Genomic DNA, 23,565 nt, shown 5'->3' with positions numbered 1-23,565 from the left:
CTAAATTCTACTCCTGGAACCAATATTACACTATATGTTAACTAAATAGAATTTAAATACAAATCGAATCATATGAAAAAGACAATAAGGAGAGCCTGAAGGTGTCTAAATATGAAGCAGTTTGGTGGAGCAATCAGAATTTTGAGTAGTGGATAAAAATATATGTTTATAAAAAATAAAAAATAAAAAAAAAGAATTTTGAGTAGTGGGAGAAATATGAGTAACTAAGGCAATGATATTTCTTTTTTTTTTTTTAAAGATTTTATTTATTTATTTGACAGAGAGAAATTACAAGTACACTGAGAGGCAGGCAGAGAGAGAGAGAAGGAAGCAGGCTCCCTGCTGAGCAGAGAGCCCGATGCGGGACTCGATCCCAGGACCCTGAGATCATGACCTGAGCCGAAGGCAGCGGCTTAACCCACTGAGCCACCCAGGCGCCCCGGCAATGATATTTCTATATCTTATGGTTAACAAAGTAAAGCTACAAGTTATCTCTGAACAATTAAACCCTGAGTTCAGTCATCTAATGTTACTGAATTCACTGCACTATAATAGATATAGTTTCTACTTGAGGATCCAATACTTTCAGGCAAGAGCTGAAATTATAATTATATAAGGAGGACATCTCATGAGGTTTTAACTGCATGAGTTAAAAAAAAATAATTACATGTTTAGGAAAGCAGCAATGTCACTGGGCAGATTTCACTCTGGTTCTTAATACTTGGTCAGCTTTTCCACTACTTTGTGGTGATACGAGCTTCTGGAACATAATCTGAAAAAATAAAAATAAAAACTTCAGTGTGTCACCTTTTCACAATATGATTATTGGGATATTTTAAATAAGCGAAATAAAATTTCCACTTTACCTTTTTTTTATTTTATTTATTTATTTCTTTGACAGAGAGAGATCGCAAGTAGACAGAGAGGCAGGCAGAGAGAGAGAGAGAGAAGCAGACTCCCTGCTGAGCAGAGAGCACGATGCAGGACTTGATCCCAGGACCCTGTGATCATGACCTGAGCAGAAGGCAGCAGCTTAATCCACTGATCCACCCAGGCACCCCTCCACTTTACCTTCTAAATGCTTTTATTAAACATTTTGTAAAGAATAAAAGGTAAATGGATAACTTCAAAATAGTTTAAAAGATGCTTTTGGAAAGCATTTCAAGGTAGTAGATTTAGTCATGAAGTTTTTATGCATCTAGGCTCTCCAGCTTGGGCCACCAATTTTCCAATTTTCCTCTCATTTATTTATGGTAAACACAACACATAGAACTTTTAGTGAAGCTGTCACATTCTTATCTGTCTAAATAATTGCATTAAATAAAATGTATTGAATCAAACTGAATTTGATTAATGTCTATATGTTTAATCATTGTTTAGTAAAGATAGTCTTGAAACTAGGTTTTGTTAAATGAGAGACAAGAATTTTAATATTTGAATCACTCAACATATCTTACATAATTTTCCTCAAGCTGCCTTTACAATAATACTTTTTTTTTTTACATTTTATTTTTTATTCTTTTATTTTTATTTATTTATTTATTTATTTATTTTTTTAATTTTGTATTTTTTATAAACATATATTTTTATCCCCAGGGGTACAGGTCTGTGAATCACCAGGTTTACACACTTCACAGCACTACTTTAATAGACATGAATGTTGAAATATTTTCTTTCATCTTTTAAAGAAAAATAAAAATCCCTGAACTTCTAAAAATGGAGTTAAATAGGTGATGTGGATTAGGGAGCGTGCATGTTGTGATGAGCACCAGATGTTGTATATAACTGTTGAAGAACTAAATTGAATATCTGAAGCTAACATGACACTGCATGGTAACTAACTGGAATTTAAAAACTAAAAAAAAAAAAGAAAGAAAGAAATACAGAACTTTCTATCACAAACATACCATATAATCTCAGATTCTAAATTAAATAAACTTTGGGGTGCCTGAGTGGCTCAGTCGGTTGCATGTCTGCCTTTGGCTCAGGTTTTGATCCCAGGGTCCTGGGATTGAGACCCATATCCTGCTCCCTGATCAGCAAGATTCTGCTTCTCCCTCTCCCACTCCCCCTGCTTGTGTTTCCTCTCTCACTATCCCACCCTCTGTCAAATAAATAAATAAAATATGTTTAATTAATTAATTAAATTTTTATTAAGAAAATAGTTTTGTTGAAATCTTAGGTAGAATTTACTCAAGACAAGTACCAAAACAGTAAAAATTCTTACTTTTGTATCTTCAGTCAAATCTACACATAAACAGCGCATATATTTCAGATTTTTAAAACCTCTTATTGCTATATGTGAAAAATAACAAATTAAAAGAAGTAAAATATCTTAGCCCAGGTATGAAATTTTCAACCATTTTTACATGCTTACATGCAGACCACAGATACAGCTCTTTTCTGGGAAATTATTATGATCTCGTCAGCATGAGAATGTATTCAACACGATGTACTGCAAAACAAGAACATAAGGTTTTAAGTAAAACTGAGTGAAATAATCTTTGTAAGACTCTAATACTACAAATATAATCCCCCAAATAACTCCTTTTTATGCATGAAATTATTCATTCACTAGTTACTTTGACCTATTTTCTAATGACACCTTCCAAATGAATAATCATTTAAAATAGTAGAGACATTAATGCAGAAAAATACTTGACAAAGAAGTTCAAAGAGACATAGTAAAACAGTGGAGAAGAATACAGAATACAGCTAGCAATAGCAAAACTGTGAAGCAGGATGTGTTCAACAGATAGGACCTACATCCTTTGTGTCTCTTTGTAAGTTCTCCTTCCCTTGCTAGAGGTACAGGGCCTTTGGGCAAATCAGGCCTAGCATGAAGTAGAAAAAAAACATAATATGATAAATTTATTCATGAAAATTTCTAAATGATTATAAAGATACTTCCACTTTTTTGGTCACCCTTTCAAAAATTTTTTAAAGATTATTTATTTATTTGACAGACAGAGATCCCAAGTAGGCAGAGAGGCAGGCAGAGAGAGAGAGGAGGAAGCAGGCTCCCTGCCAAGCAGAAAGCCAGATGCCGAGTCGATCCCAGGACCCTGAGATCATGACCTGAGCCAAAGGCAGAGGCTTTATTTAACCCACTGAGCCAACCAGGTGCTCCACCTGTTCAAAATTTTAATCACAGACACTCAACATAGGAAAGAATCTGAAAGGGTCATCTAGTCCAGTACTTCCAAAAATGTTAATTCCCCAAACCAGTAGATTTCCTTTTATTTTGTGAATGTTCATAAATTACCAACTTTTTTTGCACTCGGATGTTTATAGCAGCAATGTCCACAATAGCCAAACTATGGAAAGAACCTAGATGTCCATCAACAGATGAATGGATAAAGAAGATGTGGTGTATATATATATACAATGAAATACTATACAGCCATCGAAAGAAATGAAATCCTGCCATTTGCGATGATGTGGATGGAATTAGAGGATATTATGCATAGCGAAATAAGTCAATCAGAGAAAGACACCTATCATATGATTTCCCTGATATGAGGAAGTCGAGAAACAACATGGGGGTTTTGGGGGGTAGGAAAAGAATAAATGAAAGAAGATGGGATTGGGCGGGAGACAAACCATAAGAAACTCTTAACCTCACAAAACTAACTGAGGGTTGCTGGGGGGGGGGGGGGAGGGGGTGGTGGGTTTTGGACATTGGGGAGGGTATGTGCTATGGTGAGTGCTGTGAAATGTGTAAACCTGGTGATTCACAGACCTATACCCCTGGGGATAAAAATACATGATATGTTTATTAAAAAATTTTTAAAAAGAATATTTAAATTTTTTTCTAACACCATTTCAAAAAGGGAAAGACATTTTAAAACCAAAAAAGTGAATAAATTTAATGGCATAAAAAATCAGGTTTTGTACATCTTATTTATTTTTCTCATGATGCCAACATTTGATTATTCTTATAACCCTACATGCAATTACCAGATATTTGAACATCTCACATGACAGAGAATCTGGTATGTCCTGATAATCTATATCATTTTTGGTGAGTTTTGACTGTTAGAAAGTTTCACTTTGTATTTAGATAAAGTGTGCCTCTTTAAATTCTATCTATTGATTTAATTTCGCTTCTTGATTGTTAAATCAAGTTTTTAGAGTAGTTCTTTAGACATTTGAAGACTTCTCCTTTCCACCTCCACCCCAAGTCCTCATTACAGAAAATAATTTTTCACAAGCCAAATGTCCTCCATTTTCTTTAGTTCCTTTTTATGTGATGTGGCCTAGCTTCATTTTCATCACCTTGGTCAGTCTTACCACTTCAAGTCTTTCCTATGACTGACATGACTGATTGAATGTATGTTTATACCTCACTCAATAGAATTCAGCTTATCAATTACGCTCTTCACATATGGCACTAATAGCTGGATTAGATCTTTAGAGGCCCCATATAACAAGAAGATACAGTTTCAAAAAAAAAAAAAAAGGAAGATACGGTTTCATTTATTTGCACCTCCCAATGTCATGTAAAATAAAACAGAACTGAAAATAAGAAATAAATAAATAAATACATAAATAAAGCAGAACGAAAGATCAGATAAAAATATAATTTTTTACAAAATAACACGAAATTAGATGCATGCTAAAATTTAATTACTAAGCATATAATGGTGGCTCCCACAACTGAGCCCAGTACTCAAGGTGTAGTTTGATACGCATGGAACAAAATAAGTTATTACTTCCCTTAGACACAAGGTCTTGATTACATGGAGTAACCACAAATTGTTTCCTTAACTAGCCAATTCAATCAATAAAATAGTAAACTCTATCAAATAATTTCATTGAATAATTCTTTACTAAATTGTTTGACTGAATCCACACTTTTCCAGTTTTAACACATATAAGTCAGAGTAGTAGTCTTCTTTATGGTTTCACTCCTTTCCCATGTTGAAAAACTCATCTTCATCAACTTTATAAAGTTAGCTATGAAAAAGAGTAACATTTTCTTTTCAACTTTATCTCTTGTCAATGTATGACTCTTTTATCTTACCTCCAGGCCTGCTGATGATTTTTCCTAAAACCATGAACACTTTGGTGTGGCAGGAACTACTGTTTCATTGAGTAGGTTTCTCTTTTAATTTTTCAGCAGAGTTTGCACTGAATAAAAAAAGAAAAGGGAAAAAAATCTTTCTACTTTTCCTCATCCTACCTTTTGTCTTCCACCACTCTAAACTCTGCAGAAAAAAGAAAATCCTACTTCTTTGGGTTTGTTTATATGTTTTATTTTTGTTTGTTTTTCTTTCTTTTTCAAAAGATAAAAAAAATCATACCATTTACTTGTTCTGTTTCATTTCATGTACGACTCTTAATAGAGTTTATTTAATAGGGTGCATTTTAATAGGGTGTATTTAATAGAGTGTTTAAGAAAGGTCAAGGATAGGAAGAAAATATTTTACTCCATTTATGCAAGCATTATAATTATTTTCTGTTTCTGAACTTAATTTCTCTCATAAAACCTGATACGAGAATTTAAAGTTCCAAACATTAACTCATTCACTCAATATGATTCACTGTTAGTAATTTAATAAAATAAAAGAAGATAGTTTACTTATGACATGAGATTTTAAGGTGAAGAGAGATGATTTGGAGAAGGGAAATAAAAACAACTTTTGGAAGCGTACAAATCTTTCAGGAGTAAATTTAGAGGAAATTTGTCATAATACTCAATTGTCAAATTACTGCTGCCAGGAAAGGAGCATGGCACAGTAAAACTCTCAAAAAATCTATATTTGAATCTTTGTTTTTCCACTTTCTTAGACCTCAGTTAGTACATGTTCAAAATAGAGAAAATGATAATACTGGCTCTTACTACCTCACAGAGTTTGTGAATTTCAAAGGAGATACAGAATGCCTTTCCTAACCACCCTGCAAGCAGTCTTGTAAGAAGCACCCTGTATTTCTTTTTTGTGGTATTTTTTTTAAATTTAAATTAGTAATTTATGTTATTGTTTTTAACATCTACAATTACTTTAAGACTAAATTCCTTGAGAGTTGGTAATGCCTACTGTCTTGTATACCTACTGTCTTATTTCTGACAAAAAATGGAGTACATAACACAAAGTAGTCAATTTATAAATACTTGATGAGTGAATGAAAACACTTTGTTATCTTTATAGCAGTTTACTGATTTTTCTATTGCCATGTTCTCTTAAAAGTGATGACAAAACATGATCAGACTGTGCTCTTATCACACAAAAAATAAAAACCTAAAATCTTTGGCGGTTAATACATTGAGTACTTTGATTTTGGTGATGATATCATAGGAATATACATATGTGCTAAATTATCAAAATGCATAAATCAAAAATGTGTACTATTTATATAATAATTATACCTCAATGTAGCTCAGTGAATTCAAATAGATTGAATTACTAACAAGCATCCTAATAAATACCAGTGTTTTCCTTGTTCAAACATTACTTTTTCCTATCCTAAGAATATAAGCTATTCTTAAACATATATATAATATACATGCACACATACATATACATTCAAATATATATATACACACTCAAATACACACACACACATCCAAATATATATGTATGTATTATTGTGTATATGTATGTGTGTGTTTATGTGTGTATATATATACGCACATATATATGTGTATATACACATATGTGTGTGTGTGTGTATTCATATATACTCTGTGGTACAATTCTCTTGGATTTTAAGTGACTTTTAAGAGAGGTACCATTCCAAGCACTGAAGAACTAAATTATGGTAAGAATTTATTTTCTTTTCCTCATCCTTACTTCCTTCCCTGTTTGTGGCTTCACATACTAGAGCATCATTAAGGCAGCAATTGAAAGGACTCAGTGACCAAACCTAAAGGATTAATTCCTCTGAGCAGTATTTTGCATAAGCTATATCTATAAGCCACCATACTCTCTCTATATTCCCTTTCTGCCCTCCCCCTACCCCCATCAACATGCACATACAGATGTATTCCACTCTAATAAAGTTCACAAAGGGCTCAACAGACACAAAGATTTTTTTTAAAAACTGTGTCTGCTTACAATTTGTTGAGTTTCACTATAGTAGAGTATATTTTCATAATGTGCAATATTATTATTTACAATAATGTAAAAAAGCCTCTCATATTTTAGAGAAAATTATTGTCTCTGAAAGTTGTTAAAAGATAGTTATTTTATTATTTTTAAATTTTAAATATAACTCATCTCATGAGTTTATCCTGATATTTCCAATTCAAATATAGTTCTACATGGTTTCACTGAAAAAAGATAGTTATTTTAATTTGCAAAAACCCGAAAGTGTACTCCAAAATTTAATCTGAAAGAAGAGTTTAGATGACCTCTAGTAACTGGTTTAATGGCTTAAAGAAAAATGTTCACTTCTATTTTTTAGAAGGAAAAGCATATAGTCATAAACCATATTCACCTAGGGAATATATGAGGGATTCTATATAATATAAGGAGAGGAAATGTAACTTCCTTATTTAAAATTAAATCTGATAGAATTAGTAGTCATGTTATTAGAGACAGGATAAGTGTCAAGAATTCATTATTTTGTTTCAAGCTTAGTTTATCATAAATCTGTCTTGTTCTGCACGTTATTTGATAGCAAGTTCAGCAGTGTAGGTGAGTGACAATGTGAGCTGCATTATAATAGTTCTCCAGGGAAATCAGCTTATAGGACACAGTTAGGCATATATGAACCATAATTCAAAAGGAAAAAATATTCAAAAGTTTATTCTTGTTCTCATAAGACCATCAGCTAATATGCAGAAAGTCAATTCAAACAAGTAGGTAGCATTGGGAAAATGGCATAAAAAAACTATATATTGACTTTTGGTCTAAGCTGAAAATATTCAGCGTCCTGTGTGTTGAAAGACATGAATTTATTGTATATAACAAAATTTATACTGTTCATTTTTCATCTGTTACAGAATGATGTATTAAGAGGAATTGTAGTCCAATTTGATTTGGTATAAAAAAAACAGAAGAATTAATTAGGAAGCACATAAACTGTTTTAATTGTTCCTTATGTAATAAACATCAACATATGAGTATGAACTGCCCTAGCTCAATTGTTTGCTAAAAGTAAATCTATTGAAATATTTTAAGCTTACTGCATAATTCAATTATAAACATTTATATATAGCAGTGTTTTTCTCCAAGATGTATTAAGTTTGAAATTCGAAATAAAAAAAAATCAAAAGGAATTTGAAATTTAGTGGGTACCTGGTTATTTTCCAGTATATGGAAAACGTATTAGAAATGTGTGAACAGAAATGTATAAATTAAATTCCAATGTAAGCATATGTATCATTTTTCTAAAATGATAGAGATAGCCCTTTTAAGCCCTTAGCTATGGAGATGCTGGCAAGTGGCCATCCACACTTATATAGTGATATAAAAACTCCCATTATATATATATTGTGTCATATATATATATTGTGTCATGCTGGAAAATGTTGTATTTCCTGTGTGTGTTTGTGTGTGTGTGTGTGTGTGTGTGTTACCCAGAGTGTCACATCTATAGACACATTACACTTGTAAATTTAATCTGCATTGTTAGCATTTTCTACCACATTCTTAAATTTAGATCTAGAGTTGGCAATTTTTTTATGTAGGGTGACATACCATAACTATTTTGTTTTTGGCAAGCCATTCGGTATCTTTTGCAACTATTCAATTCCATCACTGAAGTACTGGAACTGGCTACTTTTCAGTAAAACTTTATTTACAAAATAAATGGTAAGCTATAGTTGACCCATAGATTATAGTTTGCTCATTCTTATGTTTAAAAAATCAACAACCAATTAATCAAATCATTATTTGTAGCATTTGCCAATGTCCATAGTGTAAATACTATGTCCAGTTTCAAGCTAACAATATGATATCATTGAAGGCAGAATTGAGAAATGATGTACAGTGGCACACCATTGTATAGTATCCCCACTATGTGGGTGCAACAGATGTAAATAACCTTAAGATTATAGATAATAGCAAAATGTAGCAAAATAATTAAGAATTGATAAATACTGTTACTTTTAATTATAACTTATTTAATTGTAAGTTCATATAATTTAATTTTTAATAATAAGTGGTTTAACACTTAGCTCAAAAAATTTCTGAAAATTTAACACTTAGCTCTTATGAACCAGTAATACCACCAATTGACAGAAAGATTTAATTGTGTATTTTCACATCTCAGCCACTTACGCTGATACTACATAGATGAAGGTCTGAAATGTAGAAAAGGAATTGGATGTCCCTGCTCCTACAGCACTCTCAGCTCATCATCAACTTCCTGTTTCTTTGGACTACAGAGAACAGAAATATTAAAAAAAGGAAAAGTGGAAAAACAGAAGGGAAAACAGATGAGGTAAGAAAGTGAAAGTTGGCAAAGAAGCTACATTCCAAGTTTTCTATCCCACCACTATCATAAAGAAAACATAATTAATTCATAGTATGAGTATTCATGCTTAAATAAATGAAGAATGGAATAATCTATCTGCCGCGAAGAAATGCCCTGCAAAATCATGGCGTTTTGCATTAAAAGAGAAAAGGCAAGAAATAAGAGATAACTAAATTGTGTTGGTCCAAACTCAAGTAGATTATAATGAGGTGAAGGGAAGTGAGGAGGGAAGAAAAAAACACCATTAATTGTGAGGTCAGATGCTCTATGTAAGTGTCTTAGAAACTATGTAAGTTTCTAAGGCAAAACTTACACCACAGTGTGTAGAGACCATAATCTTAAATTGTAAAGGCCTCTTTGCTAGAAATTCCTTTTGGTTTCATATGCAGCACTGCCATATGTTTGAGTCACATAAGATTGACTTGGACATATGAACTTATAAGGGGACTGATTTTCACTATATCAGCCTTATTGGAAAACATTTAAATTTCTTCTGTTTTCTTCACAACTTGGTTTTGAAAATAGGAACAACACTTGGCTTTATGTCTGGCACAAATGTCTCTATGGTTGAATATTTTAAACCACATTCATCAGAAAAGTAAAGAAGCTTTCATATTTGATGCCTTCTCCTCTGCATCAAGCCTCTTTTGACATGAATAAAAACTTTAAAGGCTTCAAAAACAGTTAGAAGCATATATATCTAGCCAAATATAAGGATTGGCCAATATAGGATGTAAAATAGCCTAAAATAATAGTAGTTAATGTGGATTTCAAAGAAAATAATATAAGGGGTACCTGGGTGGCTCAGTGGGTTAGGCCTCTGCCTTCGGCTTGGGTCTTGATCCCGGGATCCTGGGATCGATCTCTGCATTGGGGCTCTCTGTTCAGTGGGGAGCCTGCTTCCCCCTCTCTCTCTGCCTGCATCTGTGCCTACTTGTAACCTCTGTCTTTCAAATAAATAAATAAGATCTTAAAGAAAAAAAAAAGAAAAGAAAATAATATATGATTTATAAATTATGTTATTTTATTTCCAAAAATATTAAATCCTGTATTCAGATGGATTTTTTCACTGATCCTTAGATGCATACCCTATATTATAAGAAACAAGTAAGCCTAGAGAGTACTCTAGCACACAAGAAACCATCTACATTGTATCTAGTCAAGCTGTGGAACACTTTTGAGAAATATAGAAAAAGTGTCGGTCATAGAACTTCTGTGTGGTTTTGCTGAATTGCTGTTTTTAAGAAACTCATTCTAAAGCAAAGGAAAAAAATCACAAAGCAACTAGGCGCTTTCTAAAGTTTATGAATTATATTTCCAAAGGCAACCAGTAATGGACCATCAAATTATCAGACAAAATGTCAAATCAATGTTTAATTTTCCTCGTGAGAAACCCCTTCAGCTAATCTATTTTGTTGAGAATTAGGGTACCCAGACCTAAATACTGAATAATCAGATAATAATAAATCACTTCCATTATCTTACCTCAATTCAGAGTGGAGAGCCATTTTACTACTAGGGTATAAATTCAGACCCACCTCATTTCTTGCTGAAATAATAACCTCCTAAATGACCTACCTTCCCTGGCTTTTCTGATATCCCATTCCATTCTACACACTAATGTCAGAATCATGTTTGTAAAATGTCAGTTTGCTTGTGGTATGCTCCTGCTGAAAAATTTTTAATGATAACCTATTGCTCACAGGTTAATGTCCAAGTTCCTTAGGAAAAAGTAGGTCAAAACTACTTTTCTGCAGTCATTTCCATCCCCTATCCTTTCTGCAGTCTTACTCCCCTCTTCTGTGTCTGGTAAATATCTGTTTGTCACTCAAGGCTGAGGTCTAATGTCACCTCTCTTATTAATCTTCCTATGACTTCCTCCAAATGAATTAACCAATTTCCCCTCGGAGTTCCTATAAAAATTAGTCCATGCAATATGCAGAATGGGAAGGGCATGAGAGGGAAAAGGAGTACTTGTAGAGAAATGAATTTCTACCTAAGAGACTGCCAACTGTAACCCCTATTTCAATCAAAACACATTAAATCTTATATTTTATATACATTGTGCATTCTGCATGTTATTTCAACAAATGATACGTCTCAAAGAGGAATCATAAATCACAAGTGTAGTGGAAAAAGCATAACCTTTGGAGTCAGAGAGTACTAAGTTTTAAATAATTAATTTTCCACTTACTAGATGTATGGCTTAGGGCAAAGCAATTCTTCTACCTACTTCTCTAATATCACCACCTGCACTTACCTCCTTTCAAGTTACACTTCAGTTGAACTGAGAAATTAGAGGCTTTCTAAACATTTCACACTATTTCATACCATATTCAAACAAGCCAGTCAATGTTTCTGAAATGTTTCTATACCACTACTTTCATGTCAAACTCTTTCATATTTCCACACCTAGTTGAAGTGTTACTTTCTCTCTTAAGTCTAACCCCAGGCAGCACTTGAGAGTCTCATTTCTTTGACCTCACTTTGTGATATACGAACTCTATTATATGTTGTCATTCTTTGTGTTTCCTGTATCCAGGGCTGGGTAAGTTCCAATATACCCATATTAGTTGTTATAACATTGCATTATTCTATAAAAGGTGATTAAGATCCAGTGTCTCAAACAAAATCTCTTTTGCTTTTTGTCATCTCAGTTCTTCACCTAGGACACCCCCTTCAAACCTCCAATGACCAAGTAATTAAAGTATTAACACTTGAACTCTGGAACTCTGCTCTAGGTAAGGCTTGTATTTATCTTGATTCATCAGTGCCTATTCTATCCTGATCGTTAATATCTAAATGTGGTTTCTGCTTATCTTCCTATTAGAAGGTGAATTACCTGAGAGCATGGATTGGGTTGTTCATCCTTGTATCCTTGATGATAGAACCCTTGTTGTTCCAAGTATTAATTATATAGCTATTACTTCATTTTAGTATTCCTCCTCCTTCTGGTATCAGCTCTCTTGTACCTTTATGAAATCCCCATCTGGGCCTAACCTACTTGGACATATGACTAGGTTTTACCCTTAGTTGATCCTTAAATACAAAAACTAATTCCTTTTCTCAGTTGCATATATAGGAAAGTGTAAACATAGTTTTTGAGTGAAAAGCATACATTTGTGTATGTATCGTTAACTCTAAACTATAATAAAAATTAACGTGGTTTACAAACACATCTCACAAAATAGATACTTAATGAGTACATTGTCTTCAATTATTTATCAATAAATACTGCTTTCTTTTTCTTTTTTTTTAATATTTTATTTATTTACTTGAGAGAGAGACAGTGAGAGAGAGCATGAATGAGGAGAAGGTCAGAGAGAGAAGCAGACTCTCCCATGGAGCTGGGAGCCTGATGCGGGACTCGATCCCGGGACTCCAGGATCATGACCTGAGCCGAAGGCAGTCGTCCAACCAACTGAGCCACCCAGGCATCCCAACTGCTTTCTTTTTCTATCCTTAACTCCTACTCCTTATATATTGTCCAAAATGTTACCACTAACCATTCTATACAGCACCCACTGTACTTTCTGAAAAAACTATCCCATCTCATATATGAATCACTGCTGAATACAATTCTTAAAATATTTCAACTACCAAAATCCTCCTTGGAAATATAGTTGCTGTGAATGAGAAAATAATAATCTCCTAAATTTAAATTAATTTCAAAGTACACTAAAGAGTTGAATCCTATCATTAATCTTGAAACTTGAAGTAGAACTTGAGTCATGTCCAAAAAATATAATTTCAGTCATGAGAAGATTCTGATGGATGCTAGTTTTCACTATGGAATCTCCCTATTTTCTACCTCATTCTTTTAAGGAAAATTATCTGTAGTTATATTAGACCAAACACAAAATAAAATATCATTATTGCAATAGTAGTAGAATTTTTATTATTTGAAAGTTGCATGCTATGTTCTTTTTATTTATTAATTGATTCTTTCATTAAACAAACATATGCTGAATGTTATTTCTGCACCATGTGCTTAGAAAAAAATATTGTATACTATCTGATACTAAAGTGCCCCTTTTAGCAAACTAATATATTCTTTTAAAAAACAGTATTTATGTGAAAGTCAATTAACTGTTAAGACTCACCCTTCCAGAGCACAGTCAAGAAAGAGAAAAAAGGTAAAAATAAAAATATCATTTGAAGACATTCTCCTTATAATGGAAGACAAGTTGCTTTAGACTAATTTCCTCCAGCTTCTAGTGATTATAACTGAAAAGCCAGAAAATATTTTTCAATATTCGTAAAAGCATACAAAAGCTAAGGAGACAATGAGAAATTACTGCAATGAAATGTGGTAAAGAACAGTAAACTAAAGATACTTTAACCCCTGGAGCATTTTCAGATCTAAAAAAGGCAGCTGAGAGATAGAACTGAATATTGAGTGACTTCCTAATATTAAGCAGAAAAGAGTCAAAGCTCAGAATCTGCAAAAGATGGGTATCTGATACATTTTCCCTGATTTTGAGTGAGAACACAAGAGGTTAAACCCTAGGTGTAAGGGCAAGCCTGAAAGAAACTAATACACACAAAAACAGCAGTCTGAATTTGAGGCCAGAAAATAACAAGACTTTAACTTGTTGATTTGTTATTGTCCCCAGGAAACTAACAAAAGCAAACTAAAATCATCATTGGCAAAAAATATAGTAATCTGAGATTTTATACTATTTCTACAAAATGTATCGAATGTTCAAACACATTCACAGGAAAATAGATCCATAATGAAGCAAAACCACATAAGCTAGTGGCAGAAAAAACAATAGACAAAAAAAAAAAAAAACGTGGAGGCTGTAGATATCATTAGATATTATGAAACACAAACTGTAAAACAATTATGCTTATTTTATTCAAGAAACTGTTTAGCTTAAAATTTTTAATAGGGAAATGAAACAAGAGCACACATATATAAAGAAGAAACTAAAACACCAAACTTGAAAAATACTATGACAAATTAAGAACTGATTAAATTAGTTTCACAATAAAATATGCACCACTGAATATAGTCTCAATGTACTAGAGAACAGGTCAGAATAAAATATGCAAAACAAATTCCAAAGCAATATTGTATTAGAATGTATGAAAGATAAAAATAAAAAAGAAAAGATACAGTGTAATACATTAAAGAAGTCCCAAAAAGGGTGGGGGGGAATAGGACATAGTCAATGTGAGAAAAAATTACAGCTGAGAATATTCTTTTAAAAAATGCCAATTCATGGGGCACCTGGGTGGCTCAGTGGGGTAAGCCTCTGCCTTCACCTCAGGTCATGGTCTTAGGGTCCTGGGATGGAATCCACATCATGCTCTCTGCTCAGCAGGGAGCCTGCTTCCCCCTTTCTCTCTGCCTGCCTCTCTGGCTACTTGTGATCTCCCTCTCTCTCTGTCAAATGAATAAATAAAATCTTTTTTTTAATGCTAATTCACATATTTGACTAATCTAACAAATTCCAAGCAGGAAAAAAAATACACAGCTAGACACATTTTAGAGATGCTTTAGAAAAAGAAAAACATATATTTTAAAAATTGTCAGAATAAAAAGCGTTTACCTTCATAGTAATAGCAGTTGTAAGGACATCTGAATTATCGGTAACTTCATTGGAAGCCATAAGATAAAGGAATGCTATTTTCAATATATTTAAAGGAAATGACTGCCAACTCTAGAATTCTATACTCAATGGGAACATCCTCCAAGAAAGAAGACAAAGTAGACACAAATTTGAAAAAGTTTACCACAAGAAAAACAATAAACAAAATTCTAAAGTGTTCAGCAGTTAGAATGAAAGAAAAAATACAAAAGGGTGATCACAGACCCAGGAAGAAATGAAATGAAGAGCAACAAAAGAGAACAATAGCTATATAAGACAACATTATATTGTGTGAGACATAATATGTAAAAAGAAAGGAAGGAAAAAGAGAGAAGAAAGAGGGACAAGAAGGAGGAAAATTAAAATATGATAAACAATTAGCATATAATTCAGGAATAGGGAGGAAAAAAGAATGAAAGTGTTATAAATTCCTCTCATTGTCTTGGAGAAAGACCAAAAAAAATCAAGCAACATCCTGTTTTCATAATTCAAGGATGCATATTATAATTTTTAAAGCATTCAATAAAGTGTATTTGACTTCCAAAAAAAAGAGGGGGAAATATAATAAGAAAAATAATAGAAAATTAAAAAAAAAAACAAGGAGTGAAAGAGGAGGATATGGATGGAAAATAGAAATGGTAAGATATTAAAAGCACAAAGTAAGATAATTTATTATTATCTTAATATAATACATAATATAATAAATAATAAATAATATAATATATAATTATATAATATAATATAAATATGTAATAAATAATATAATAAATATATTATTAATCACATTAAATATAAATGGACTTAATGTTACCATCTTAAAAATATACATTGTCAGACTGAAAAAGAAAAACTCAATCTTATGCTATTTCCAAAAGACAGAACCAAAGTATAAATGTACAGAAAAGTTAAAGGCTAGAAAAAGACAAAGTACTAAATAAAAGAAAGCAAATGTAGCTATAGAAATATCAGACAAAAATAAACTTCAGGGTGAGGTGCCTGGATGCCTCAGTCAGTTAAGCGGTTAAGTTTCTGCCTTAGGCTCACATCATGATCTTGGGGTTCTGGGATCGAGCCCTGCATATGGCTCTTTGTTCAGTGGGGAGTCTGTTTTTCCCTCTCCTTCTGTGTGCTCTCTCTCCCTCTGTGCTCTAGCTCTGTCTAAGGTAAATAAATAAAATCTTAAAAAAAATTAAGTTCAGGCAAAAAGATTGCTAGAAGCAAAAAGGTCGGTATATAATGATGAATGTTTATTTCAACAAGAAAAAACAAAAGCACTAAATGAAAACATACTTAATACCTTAAAGCAAAACTGAATAAACACATAGGATAAGCAGGAAAACCCACAATCACAGTAGAGGTTTTAATATACCTGTATGTGCAATTAATAGAACAGAGAGAAAAAAAAGTCATTATAAATATAAACTGGAATATTATTACTAAAAAACTGACTTCATGCAGATATGTTTACATGTATGCACCCAAAAGTGCAAAACACACATTCTTTTCAAGAACACATGGATTATATATATCTTTTTTAAAAAAGACATAAATGCAGTCAAAAAGAAAATATCAACATATACCAAATAACTCAAATAATGCAGAATGTATCACATGTAAATATGGTCAAAAAGAATTTTTTAAAAAGATAACCAGAAACATCTCCACATGTTTTAAAATTAAGAATACAATTTTAAATAGTTTATTATACAAAAAAGAAATAATGGAAAAAAGAAAATATTTTAACTAAATAATAATGAGAATACTAAGTATCAGAACCTGTGAGGGTCAGTGTAAAACATAAAAGAAAATGAGTAGCCTTAAAATCTTATATTAGGTAAAATATAGAAATTTAACTAACTTACAATTCATCATAAGAAATGAAGGAATGGTTATCAAAATAAACCCAAATAAAGTAGAAAAGACAAATAAGGTAAATTAAGAGATTAATAAAGAAACAATCCTACCATAAAGAAAATTGGAAAAGCTAAAAGTTCTCATAAAGGCTTATAATACACATCCCTATTACAAATGAGCAAGAAAAAGAAAAATAAGCACAAGTAACTGGATCAAAAATTAAAAAGTGACAAAACCAAAAATCTTTCAGTAATTATAAAGATAAGATATTATTATGATTAAATGCGTGACACTCCAGGTAGAAAATTTAGTTGAAATGAATACATTCCTAGAAAAATGCAGGTTATCAAAAAAGAAAAAAAATACAGACTGATTAGTTTTATAGTGAATAAAGACATTTAATTCATATGCTAACATTCTCACTAAGGAAATTCATGCCCAAGTGACTTCACCGTTGAAAGAAGCAGCTTCAATCTTACACAAACTCTATCAAGGAAAAATACATACATGCATGCATACATACAATGTTTCAGGATTTATGTATGAGGCTACCATATCATTGATAACAACATGTCAAAAAGAGCATAATGACATTAGCAAGATGGTAGAACAGAAAGTCCCAGAAGTAATTCTCTCCTAGATACATCAATATAGCAATGAAGTATGGGCAGAAAGAAAGAAAGAAACAAACAAACAAACCTACTTGAGAATTCCCAAACCCAAATAAGAAGTTGCTGTACTCCAGGAAAGCACAAATCTGAGAAGAGCTATGCTGGAATGGGTAAGAAAGGCCATTTCAATATTTTTATCTTAAGCTCATTAAACTCTTGTTCTTGCCTGGATTTTTATTTTCTTCTGGAAGCTTCAGTTTATTTGGCAAAGATATTACAAAAATATATCTATTTCTTCACCATTTTCCACAAAAACATTGGAGATACAAGCTGAAGGCAACAGTAACAAATACAAAGGTAGAGATGAAGAAGAGAATGAGGACCCACCCAAAGTAGTATTTACTGAAGTAAAAGAAGATGCTTTTTTTTTTTTAACTCCAAGAAGTGTAAACTATTTTACAAGAGATAGGTGTGGATACTTTGCATTTAAAACCTACATCAAATCAGTAGACATGACTTTTAATGTGGGCAGACACTAATTTAGGAAACATTACTGAGTGATCCCATTCCACCCCACATACCCTGTACCTGACCAGGGAAAAAAGAGCTATACTTACTGTATGTGTTCCAAACCCATCTATCAATGAGAAGAATATCACCATCCCAGTTACCATGTTAATTTAGGTAATAGACAAGGATGCAGATGAGTTCCAAAAAATTTTACTGGAGGAAAAATGTGCCTGAACATAGTTTGACTGAGAAATTGTTGCTAAATTACTGCTTTCCCACCATCCCTTAAACTTAGTCAGTTTTACTTCTCTTCAACATTCTAAGAACTTATGGATAACTTAAAACTTTTGTGAGATTAATATGTCCAATAAAATCTTTAAATGTTAAATGTCAAGAAACTGTATTACCTTTTATTAAGAACTGTCTAATGTATAAAATACATTTGAATGAAATTTTTGGAAGATTTTAAGTGTTCATTTATTAAACTGAGCACAAATTATTTCTTAATAGACTGAAATCAGAATATCAATTAGACTTCCAAAGATAGTTCCAATCCACAGGTTTTGGGGTCTGCTGCCACTGCTGGCAAGGCTTTCCAACAGACCCTGTGTCCAGAAGGAAACTTGCCTGTAGCATTATCTCTGGTGGACTTGACTGATCTGGGAGAACAGCGCTCTTTCCAAATGAATCACCCTCCCACACTGTGACAGAGATATTTTTTCTTTGTTTTATTTTATTGTTATTTTAAAGTTGAACTTTGAGTACTAAATGTCCCCCCTCAACATTAGAGTCTTTGGCTTTTTATTTCCAGATATTGACTTTTAACCCTGTTTTACTTGATTCAGGAACTGCTTTTTTTATCCAAAGATTTTATTTACTTATTTGACAGAGAGAAAGGGAGAGAGAGAGAGAGAGAGGAGAGAGAGAACGTAGAAGCAGGAGTGGGAAAGGGAGAAGCCGGGCTCAATCCCAGTCCCCTAGAATCGTAACCCAAGCTGAAAACAGATGTTTAAAAGACTGAGCTACCCAGGAACTGGGGTTTTTTATTATTTTTTTCCTCTTTTTTAAAGATTTTATTTATTTGACAGAGATCACAAGTAGGCAGAGAGGCAGGCAGAGAGAGAGAGAAAGGGAAGCAGGCTCCCCGCTGAGCAGAGAGCCCAATGCGGGGCTCAATCCCAGGACCCCGAGATCATGACCTGAGCGGAAGGCAGAGGCTTTAACTCACTGAGCCACCCAGGCACCCCAGGAACAGTCTTTTAATTTCAAAAGGACTATGACTCAGCCATCAAAAAGAATGAAATCTTGTCATTTGCAACCACATGGATGGAACTAAAGGGTAATATGCTAAGCAAAATAAGTCAGTCAGAGAAAGAAAAAAAAACCATATGATTTCATGTTAAGAAACAAAACATATAAATATAGTGGAAAGGAAAGAAAAATATAATAAGATGAAAATTGAGAGGAAGGCAAACCATAAAAAATGCTGAACTCTAGGAAACAAACTAAAGGTAGCTGAGGTGGAGTGGAGGGAAGGAATAACTGGGTGGGTATTAAGGAGGGCACTTGATGCAATGAGCACTGGGTATTATGCAACTGATAAATCACTAAGTTCTACCTCTGAAACTAGGAAAAGAAAAAAGGAACAAGTGGCTTGTTTGGTTTTGTAGATGGGGTTTTGTAGTTTCATTCATGAGGTACTGGTTACTTCTGTATTCCCCTACAAACTAACAGAATAGAGGGAGATTCCCAGGAATGAGTTTTAAAAGCACAAATTTGGCAGCTTATAGTTTATGGACCATGGACAGCAAACCTTAGTAAAAAAAAAAGAAAGTTAAGTCAAAGTTAAACAATAATACAAAAGAAAAAGAATATGTCTTAGTTATTTGCACTATGATAAACCCTATAGATCTAAGAGCTACTTATTACTTAAAGTCCTAGGAGATTTCGTTACACATGAACCATGTGAATTAACCAGGAAACATGCAATAAGGTAATGGAATTAAAATTCTCTGTATAAATGTTGCCTTTAGCTTTAGAGAGAAGTATATTCTATATTTTATATATAAAATTTCCATTTACTTTTTTAAGAGTAAGGTATTTAGTATGTCTATTTGGAAAGGAGCCGTGGTTATGTACAAGAATATCTGTGTCATTTCTCCATAGCTGTTATATAACTAATCTGAGTATTCTTTGAAGACTCTTGGCACATGAATTAGACACAGATTTTAATGTTTAAATGTCTAATTTTATTCCTTATTAATCTTTTTTTTTAGATTATTTATTTATTTATTTGACAGAGATCACAGGTAGGCAGAGAGACAGGCAGAGAGAGAGGAGGAAGCAGGTTCCCCGCTGAGCAGAAAGCCTGATGCGGGGCTCGATCCCAGGACCCTGGAGATCATGACCTGAGCCGAAGGCAGAGGTTTAACCCACTGAGCCACCCAGGCGCCCCTTCCTTATTAATCATTTAACACTGGTACCAAATAATCCTGTTTAAAGCCTCAGCGTCTTTCTCTGAGTGTTCACACACATACCCCGATCTTCAGTATATAATGTCTTCTGACTTAGAACACTCAAAATAATTATAAATAGTACAGTTTTTAAAAGAAGTTATAATTTTTAGGGGTCCCTGGGTGGCTCAGTGGGTTAAGCATCTGCCTTCAGCTCAGGTCATGATCCCAGGGTCCTGGGATAGAGCCCCACATCAGGCTCTCTGCTCAAAAGGGAGCCTGCTTACTCCTTTCTCTCTGCCTACTTGTAATCTCTCTCCATCAGATAAATAAATAAAATATTAAAAAAAAAGAAGTTACAACTTTTAGATATGAAGGGAACAGGGAAACAATTTTATGATTAAATATGTTAACTCAAACACTTCAGGTATAGTGGTTGGCCCAACATTTATCATGAGATTCCTGCACTACTGTTTTCTGATTCCAGTAAAGAATTTGTCCCAGTGTGTGACTCTGGATAAATACAGAAAAAGAAGTAGGCTTACACATTTATGGGATGTGGTCAAATTCACATTGAGAGAGCTAAAGAATGAGTGGCAATTACTTTTGGTTTTTCTTTTTTCTTTCTTTCTTTCTTTTTTTTAAATTGAGAATATTTGTGAGTTTTTGTTACAGGGGATTTATAGTAAACTGGTGGTCAATACTGTCACAGCAATAGTGGCCCTGCTTCTTCACTGTAGGTTTATCTAACTGTTAGAAGGATCAGAAAATACAGGGCATGGATATCATCTAGTGTGTCCCACCTTAGCCACACATACTCCCATGGTCCCCAGGAGATGGTAGATCTCTCAGGTACCTTCAGGAGTACCACAGTGCCAATGAAAATATCAGGATTCAGTCACCTGTAACCAACCACCAAAAGGATGGTTTATATATTTTTAAATTAGTGAATATACATGGATTTTTCCCTTAACATTCCCAGCAGATCGCTGTTGCTAAGACTCAGTGTTGAAGTGAGAATTACAGGGACAAATGTGATGCATGTGCCATAACTTACAATGTGATATTTCCTTCATGTCACTTCTGCTCTACAAAGTTCATGGTCTCCACTTTAATCATGTATTAATACATAAAGAGCCTGAAGGTATGTGGATTTTACTGTAAACTCTAAATACTTGTATGTTACTTGGAGGAGGGGTCCTTTTGGCCCCTAGAGAGCTCACCAACTCTTCCTCTACTGTATTAATAGCTAAATTTTGCCACATTGGTTTAGTTGGATTTATTTTTAACATAATATTAGAAATGTGGCTTTAAAATATTTAATGTAGACAAACTTTTATGTTTAGTTGGAGAAGCTATGAAGTATACTATCTACATGGCCTGAAGTGTGGTGTTTTTAATCCATAGCCTATGCGATACAGCAAAGGCGGTCCTAAGGGGGAAATATATAGCCATCCAAGCATCCCTCAAAAAAAATTGAAAAATCCAGAACACACCAGCTGTCTCTACACCTTAAAGAACTGGAGAATAAACAACAAATCAAACCAACTCCACACATAAGAAGGGAAATCATCAAGATTAGAGCTGAGATCAATGAGGTAGAAACCAGAGATACAGTAGAACGTATCAATGAAACTAGAAGCTGTTTTCTTGAAAGAATCAATAAGATTGATAAACCATTGGCCACACTAATTTAAAAGAAAAGAGAGAAAGCCCAAATTCATAAAATTATGAATGAAAAGGGAGAGATCACAACGAACACCAAGGAAGTAGAAACAATCATCAGGCGTTATTATCAACAGTTATATGCCAATAAGCTAAGCAACCTAGATGAAATGGATGCATTCCTGGAAAAAAATAAACTACCAAAATTGAACCAGGAAGAAATCGACAACCTGAATAGACTGATATCTAGTGATGAGATTGAAGCAGTGATCAAAAACCTCCCAAAAAACAAGAGCCCAGGACCTGATGGATTCCCTGGGGAATTCTACCAAACGTTCAAAGAAGAAATAACACCTATTCTCCTGAATCTGTTTCAAAAAATTGAAGCAGAAGGAAAACTTCCAGACTCTTTTTATGAAGCCAGCATTACCCTGATCCCCAAATCAGGCAAAGCCCCTACCAAATAGGAGAATTTCAAACCAATATCACTGATGAATATGGATGCTAAGATTATTAATCTTTAATTCTAAATCCATTTGTGTTACATCTTGACAAATGCTGAGCATCCCAATGAACTTTTTAAAAATTGTTATGTGTCCATCTCATCCTTTTGAACATTCCCCAGTAAGCAGAAAATTGAGCATTGTGCTGTCTTTATTATTAGAATTATAGGTTGAAAATGTGTGTCCAATTTTTAAAGAAGTTTCAGATTGGGTTTTCCACGGAAGGACAAGAGTGTCAACCATTTATGAACTGATTTTCTTTAAAAGGATTATAGTTTTGAAATTTCAGTTCTAAATCATATTTTTTATATGCTGCATGCAAGAAAAAAATCTACCTGTTCTGGGGTAGAGAAAAAAATTCCACCTTAATATTAGAATTCAAAACAATTACTGTAATAACTGAGAAAGCCTTTTTGATTTAGTTTTAAAGTTAAATGAGTTGTTTCCTTTTGAGCATTTGCCAGTTATTCTTTATTTCAGAACACTCGAAATGCAAGCATAGTGCATTTGAAGGCTTTGCAAACTAAATAGCTTACTCCCAAACCCCCAGGTATTCATTCTCATTCTCAAAGTGAAAATTTGTAGCAGAAATTGATATGTCTTGTGGTACTAGTAGGTGATTGTGAGGAGTCTCTCCAAACGTCTTCATGTCCAGTATTCTAAGCATTTGTATATTCTTGGCCAGAGGCAATCATGTTAAGGAATGTAGATTCTGCTTGGTGCACACCCAAGTGTAACAGTGATGTAAAACCTCTTAGCAATTAAATAAATAAGTTGTTTGTTTTCTATTTTACAATAGGAAAATATTTTCTAGAACTAAAATACCTGAATTGTCAGACAATGTAATCTCAGTTTTCATTAGTTTTTGAGGAAGTGTAATAATCCATGAAATGTCAACAAATAGAAAGCAAAAAAAAAAAAAAAAAAAATGAAAAAAAAACAAAGGCAG

The 23,565-nt window shown here is 33.2% G+C and overlaps 1 long non-coding RNA gene and 1 pseudogene across 1 annotated transcript in view; one reads left to right on the top strand and one right to left on the bottom strand.

Annotated features, from left to right (window-relative positions):
- Window positions 1–293: 293 nt before the first annotated feature.
- Window positions 294–23,565, bottom strand: part of LOC132007599 (uncharacterized) — a 70,630-nt gene continuing 47,358 nt past the window's right edge. Inside the window, exons 2-3 of the long non-coding RNA XR_009401408.1 lie at window positions 2,378–2,455; window positions 294–772 (exon numbers count right to left, since the gene is read on the bottom strand). This is a non-coding gene — a long non-coding RNA (uncharacterized LOC132007599). The remainder of the gene's footprint in view (window positions 773–2,377; window positions 2,456–23,565) is intronic.
- On the top strand, window positions 17,476–18,229 carry LOC132007638 (nuclear pore complex protein Nup50-like; annotated as a pseudogene).

The sequence above is a fragment of the Mustela nigripes genome, chromosome X, assembly GCF_022355385.1.
Source record: "Mustela nigripes isolate SB6536 chromosome X, MUSNIG.SB6536, whole genome shotgun sequence".
In the NCBI taxonomy this organism is placed as follows: Eukaryota; Metazoa; Chordata; class Mammalia; order Carnivora; family Mustelidae; genus Mustela; species Mustela nigripes.
This window is presented reverse-complemented; position numbering and strand designations above follow the sequence as displayed.